Consider the following 7042-nt stretch of genomic DNA (forward strand, 5'->3'; position numbering starts at 1 on the left):
TTGAGGAGGTGACCAGGAAGATTGATGAGGGCAGTGTGGTGGATGTGGTTTACATGGATTTTAGTAAGGCATTTGATAAGGTTCCTCATGGTAGGCTTCTTCAGAAGGTCAGAGGCCGAGGGATCCAAGGAAGCTTGGCTGTGTGGATTAGGAATTGGCTTGCATGTAGAAAGCAGAGGGTTGTGGTGGAAGGAGTGCCCTCGGATTGGAAGGCAGTGACTAGTGGTGTCCCGCAGGGATCGGTTCTGGGACCTCTACTTCTTGTGATATTTATAGATGACTTAGATGAGGGGGTGGAGGGCTGGGTTAGTAAGTTTGCAGATGACACTAAGATAGGCGGTGTTGTGGATAGTGTGGAGGGCTGTCAGAGCTTACAGAGGGATATTGATAGGATGCAGAGCTGGGCTGACAAGTGGCAGATGGAGTTCAATCCGGAGAAGTGTGAGGTGGTACACTTTGGAAGGACAAACTCCAGGGCAGAGTACAGGGTAAACGGCAAGGTACTTGGCAGTGTGGAGGAGCAGAGGGATCTGGGGGTTCATATTCACAGTTCGTTGAAAGTTGCCTCACAGGTGGAAAGAGCAGTTAAGAAGGCCAATGGGATGTTGGCTTTCATAAGTCGCGGGATTGAGTTTAAGAGCTGCGAGGTTATGATGCAGCTTTACAAAACTCTAGTAGGCCACATTTAGAGTACTGTGTTCAGTTCTGGTCGCCTCATTATAGGAAGGATGTGGAGGCATTGGAGAGGGTGCAGAGGAGATTTACCAGGATGCTGCCTGGATTGGAGGGTATTGAATATGAGGAGAGGCTTAAGGTGCTAGGGCTTTATTCACTGGAAAGGAGGAGGATGAGAGGAGACATGATAGAGGTATATAAAATATTGAGAGGAATAGATAGAGTAGACAGTCAGCGCCTCCTTCCCAGGGCACCAGTGCTCAAGACGAGAGGTCATGGCTTTAAGGTTATGGGTGGGAGGTTCAGGGGAGATGTCAGAGAGAGGTTTTTCACCCAGAGAGTGGTTGGTGCATGGAATGCACTGCCTGGGGTGGTGGTGGAGGCAGATACATTGAACAGGTTCAAGAGCTTGTTGGATAGGCATATGGAGGAACGTGAGATAGAGGGATATGCGGGAGGAAGGGGTTAGGTAGTGTGAGGGTGGTCTGATGGACGGCACGACACGGTGGGCCGAAGGGCCTGTTTTGTGCTGTATGGTTCTATGGTTCTATGGACCAGATGAGATGTACCCCAGGCTGCTGTGGGAGGCGAGGGAGGAGATTGCAGAGCCTCTGGCAATGATCTTTGCATCATCAGTGGAAACAGGAGAGGTTCCAGAGGACTGGAGGGTTGCAGATGTTGTTCCCTTATTCAAGGAGGGGAGTAGAGATAGCCCAGGAAATTATAGACCAGTGAGTCTTACCTCAGTGGTTGGTAAGCTGATGGAGAAGATCCTGAGAGGGAGGATTTTTGAACATTTGGAGAGGTATAATATGATTAGGAATAGTCAGCATGGCTTTGTCAAGGGAAGGTCCTGCCTTACGCGCCAGATTGAATTTTCTGAGGATGTGACTAAACTCATCAATGAAGCGACAGCAGTGGATGTAGTGTATATGGATTTCAACAAGGCATTTGATGAGGTACCCCATGCAAGGCTTATCGAGAAAGTAAGGAGGCATGGGATCCAAGGGGACATTGCAATGTGGATCCAGAACTGGCTGGCCCACAGAAGGCAAAGAGTGGTTGCCGAAGGGTCGTATTCTGCGTGGAGGTCGGTGACCAGTGGTGTACCTCAGGGATCTGTTCTAGGATCCTTACTCTGTGATTTTTATAAACAACCTGGATGTGGAAGTGGAGGGATGGATTAGTAAGTTTGCTGATGACACAAAGGTTGGAGGTGTTGTGGATAGTGTGGAGGGCTGTCGGAGGTTACAGTGGGACATAGATAGGATGCAAAGTTGGGCTGAGAAGTGGCAGATGGAGTTCAACCCAGATAAGTGTGAAGTGGTTCATTTTGGTAGGTCAAATATGATGGCAGCGTATAGTATTAATGGTAGGACTCTTGGCAGTGTGGAAGATCAGAGGGATCTTGGGGTCCAAGTCCACAGGACGATCAAAGTAGCTGCACGGGTTGACTCTGTGGTTAAGAAGGCATATGGTGTATTGTCCTTCATCAACCGTGGAATTGAATTTATGAGCCGTGAGGTAATGCTGCAGCTCTATAGGACCCTGGTCAGACCCCACTTGGAATACTGTGCTCAGTTCTGGTCGCCTCACTACAGGTAGGATGTGGAAGCCATAGAAAGGGTACAGAGGAGAGTTACAAGGATGCTGCCTGGATTGCGGAGCATGCCTTATGAAAGCAGGTTGAGGGAACTCAGCCTTTTCTCCTTGAAGCGATGGAGGATGAGGGGGATCCTGATAGAGGTATATAAGATGAGAGGCATTGATCAGGTAGATAGTCAGAGGCTTTCCCCCAGGGCTGAAATGCTTGCCACAAGAGGACATAGGTTTAAGGTGCTGGGGAGTAGGTATAGAGGAGATGTCAGGGGTAAGTTTTTTACTCAGAGAGTGGTGAGTGTGTGGAATGGGCTGCCGGCAACAGTGGTGGAGGCGGATACGACAGGGTCTTTTAAGAGATTTTTGGATAGGTACATGGAGCTGAGAAAAATGGAGGGCTATGGGTCTCTAAGGTAGGGACATGTTCGGCACAGCATTGTGGGCCGAAGGGCCTGAATTGTGCTGTAGGTTTTCTATGTTCTATATTTCTAATAATATGCCAGAACAAATAGATATTCTGTTCTTAATTAGCTGTATGGTGTAGATACTACTCAGTAACTTGGCTTGTGTAGCACAAAACAGAGGATAGATATTTAAATAAGAGGCAACATAAAGATCAGCCAGGATTTAAACAGTAATGGGCTGGGCGTGAAGGGATTTTAACAGCAAGCTGCAAATTATTTATCTTATGTTTGTTCAAAACAAACCGATGATAACATGTCAATCTCTATACACTTAACTTAATGCCTTCAATCCTTTCCTAAAAAGATCATTTGCACAATGCTAGTTTGAGCAAGTATTTTTGCCAGACCAGCCAGTGCCCATTCAGTGGCCCACGACTACAAACATTCCTCACTCCCATCAGTACTACTGGAAGAAAGTCTTGCAAAATTCTTAAATATATTAGGATTTGAGACCTTTTATATCCAAAAGGTGGCAAGTACCTGGAATACACTGCCAGAGAGTGGTGGAAGCAGTGTTGCTGACAGCATTTAAAAAGCGTCTCAATGAACATTTGAATCACCTAAGCATAGAAAGCCACGGGCCAAGTGCTAGAAGATGGGATTAACATGGATGCCCACTGATCAGCATGAATAGGATGGGCCGAATGGTCCACTTCCATCCTGTATGACTTTGACTATGACTAAAAGGGCTTCAGTAAAGTCTTACAACAACTATGTTGGTGAGGCAACATCTGGACTACTCTGTCCAGTTTTCATCCCATATAGTCATATAACATGACACAAGTCCTATGGCCTCCTGAGTTCACACCAACCATCAAGCACATTACAGCATCCCAGATTCCCATCAATTCCCTAGAGATTCAATCACTCACCTACACACTGAGGGTAATTTAAATGGATAATTAACCTACCAATGCATACATCCTTTGGAACATAGTAGGAAACTGGAGCATGCGGAGAAAACCCACAAGGTCAGAGAGATGCACAAACTCCACACAGACACCACTGGAGCAGAGGCAAGAGCTCTGCCAGCTGTGTCACCCCATTAGGGAAATTGAACAAGTTGGGAGTCTATCTCCCTCACTATCTGCCTGCCTCCCTCCCTCATGGGTATGTCCAGGAAGACTTTTCTCTCAGAGTCACTTTTGCCCCCAAAATCTTCAACTGGAACAACTTTGCAGGAACAACAGAGCAGAGCAGAAACAAAATACTGTGGATACCAGAAATCCAATCCAAATGCAGTGGGGTGCTCTGTGTTTATTTATGAATCATAAGTGCTTGACGTGTTAATAGCTATGCTTACCTGATATTACTGACTTGTTCTCATTGGTTTCAGAATCTGGTGATATTTCTTCCAGTTCATCCTTTCCTGTAGAGCAGTCAGTTTTAGTAGAATTATCAGACAACTTGAAAAAACGGGACACTGATGACTGTGGCCATCTCTCTGCAAAAGATTTATTCCTCCAGATCTGGTTCACAATCAGATCAAAGGGGGACCTTGATTGCTTGGTACTTTCTTTCTTGTGATGTTTGGAATCTAAAACAAAAACAAAATATTCCCAAGGAACAATTTTCAGATACTGAAAATCAAAATAAAATGGAACTTGCTGAAAACATACAGGTCAGACAGCATCTGTAGAGAGAGAAACAACTAACACTGAAATATTAAATTTGTTTCACTCTCCAGATGCTACCAGACATGCTGAATATTTCCAGTTACCCCCAACACTGGCAGCTCGCTCCATATACCCACCACCTTCTGTGTGAAAAAGTTGCCCTTCAGGCCCCCTTCATATCTTTCCCCTCTCACCTTAAATCTATGCCTTCTAGTTTTAGACCCTCCCCCTACCCTGGGAGAAAGACTGTGATCTCACCAACAACTTGTGCAGGTATAACATGACGACCCAAGTCTCGTACTCAGTGCCTTGTACGATGAAGGCAAGCATGCTATACACTTTCACCACCACTGTCTCGAACCATGTTGCCACTTTCAGGGAACTATGTACTTGTAGGCCTATGCCTCTTTGTTCTACAATACTCCTCAGTGCCCTGTCATTTACTATGCAAATCCTGCCCTGGTTTAACATCCCAAAATTCATCACTTCGCACTTGTCTGAGTTAAATTCCATCTGTCATTCCATGACCCACTTTCCCAGTTGATCGAGATCCTGTTTTAACACAAGACAACCTTCTTCACTGTCCACCACACCACCAAGTTTGGTGTCATCCACAAACTACCCACCTACATTCTTATCCAAATTGTTTTATATATATTATATATATAAAAAGCAGGGAACAGCGGACCCAACACTGATTGTTGTGGCACACCACTGGTCACAGACTTTCAATCTGAAAATAACCTTCCACGAGCACCCACTGACTCCTTCCACCAAGCCAATTTTGTATCCAATTGGCTAGCTCATCCTGGATCCAAGCAATATCTACAGCCATGCCCTCAACAACAGTCACCTCTTCAAAAATAAAGTACTCAAATTTTTCAGATAAGATTTCCCATGCACACAGCCATGCTGACTATCTCTAATCAGACCTTGCCTTTCCAAACATCTGAAACTATAAGGCATGGGTTTAAGGTGAGATGGAAATTTAAAGAGGATTTGAGGAGTAAATGTTTCCACACAAAGAGTAGCTGGTTTCTGGAATGAGCTGCCAGAGGTGGTGGGAGAGACAGAAATGGTAATAATATTTAACATTTATCTGAACAGGTACTTGAATAAGCAAAGCTTAGAAGGATAGGGAATTAATGCAATCAAGTGGGATTAATATAGAGAGAGGCACGATAGTTGGCATAGACACAGTGGGCTGAAGAGCAAGTTCTATGCTGTACAACTCAAAGAATCTAGACTCAAATGGATTCGGGAAAGATAAATAAAAACTGATACTCACTGGATCATTGGTTCTTTAGTATGAGGAATTGAGGGAAGTATTCATAACATCATCACACAAAAGAACTAGTATTTAAATAAAACACCATCAGAAAGGTGAACTGGGCCTTGGGTTAAGTTTCCAGCTAGAGCAACAGTAGGGAGAGTCCAATTTTTTTTGGAGCAGGGCGAAGGAAGCATTTCTGATTGGCTAATTGTGAGACATCAACCAATAAAAAGGCAAGGTATTGCGGAGCGGCCTTTTTGGAAGTGGTTGTTTTTGTTCCAAGTAATGTGTTTGAGGAATAAGTGCTGAAGCTTTGGCTTTTGAGGCTTCGTCAAGGAGGTGGAGCAGAGGTATACACTAGAACAGGCAAGGTCTTTCAACTTTACTCTTAGTCGGGATGGCACTTAAGCCAGCAATATGCTCCTCCAGTAGGATGTGGGAGATCAAGGAAAGTTTGTGTCCCTGAGGACAACATGTGCGAAGCTGCAGCTCCCGACTGACTGCGTCAAAGAATTGGAGCTGGAGTTGGTTATGAAAGCATCATAGATGAGAGTTTTAGTGAGGTGATACGATCAGCCTAATAGCTTTGTATGCCAGGAACACAGTGGGCCCAATAGCTCTTTGATCTTTCACATTCACCCAAGTCCACATCCAAAACTACAGATCATGCAATCATCATCCCAGTGCTGAAGAAAAGCAAGGTATCATGCCTCAATGACTACCAACCAGTGGCTCTGACATCCACCATCATGAAGTGCTTTCAGAGGTTGGTCATGGGACGCATCAACTCCAGCCTCCCAGACAACCTGGACCCATTGCAATTTGCCTATCACCGAAACAGGTCTGCAGCGGATGCCATCTCCCTGGCCCTACATGCAGCTCTGGAGCATCTGGACAGTATAGACACCTATGTTAGACTATTGTTTATTGACTACAGCTCTGCCTTCAATACAATAATTCCAAGCAAGCTTGTCACCAAACTCCAAGACCTAGGACTCAACACCTCCCTCTGTAACTGGATCCTTGACTTTCTAACAAACAGACCACAATCAGTGAGGATAGGCAGCAATACCTCCGGCACGATTATTCTCAACACTGGTACCCCACAAGGCTGCATTCTCAGGCCTCTACTCTACTCTACTCCCTATACACTCATGACTGAGTGGCCAGATTCTGCTCTAACTCCATCTACAAGTTTGCAGATGATACCACCGTTGTAGGCCGTATCTCAAACAGCAATGAGTTGGAGTACAAGAAGGAGATAGAGAGCTTAGTGGAATGGTGTCATGACAACAACCTTTCCCTCAATGTCAACAAAAGAGCTGGTCATTGACTTCAGGAAAGCAGGCGGTGTACGTGCACCTGTCTACATCAATGGTGCTGGGGTCGAGAGGGTTGAGAACTTCAAGTTCCTG

At 45.3% G+C, this 7042-nt stretch overlaps 1 protein-coding gene across 1 annotated transcript in view; it reads right to left on the reverse strand.

The window, feature by feature from the left end:
• The window catches only part of lrrc31 (leucine rich repeat containing 31), a 54914-nt gene extending 50736 nt beyond the window's left edge, over positions 1-4178 (reverse strand). The window contains exon 1 of the mRNA XM_052018471.1: positions 4042-4178. The gene's annotated coding sequence lies outside the window, so the exon portion shown is untranslated. The remainder of the gene's footprint in view (positions 1-4041) is intronic.
• Positions 4179-7042: the final 2864 nt, after the last annotated feature.

The sequence above is a fragment of the Pristis pectinata genome, chromosome 6 (genome assembly GCF_009764475.1).
Source record: "Pristis pectinata isolate sPriPec2 chromosome 6, sPriPec2.1.pri, whole genome shotgun sequence".
NCBI classification, from domain to species: domain Eukaryota; kingdom Metazoa; phylum Chordata; class Chondrichthyes; order Rhinopristiformes; family Pristidae; genus Pristis; species Pristis pectinata.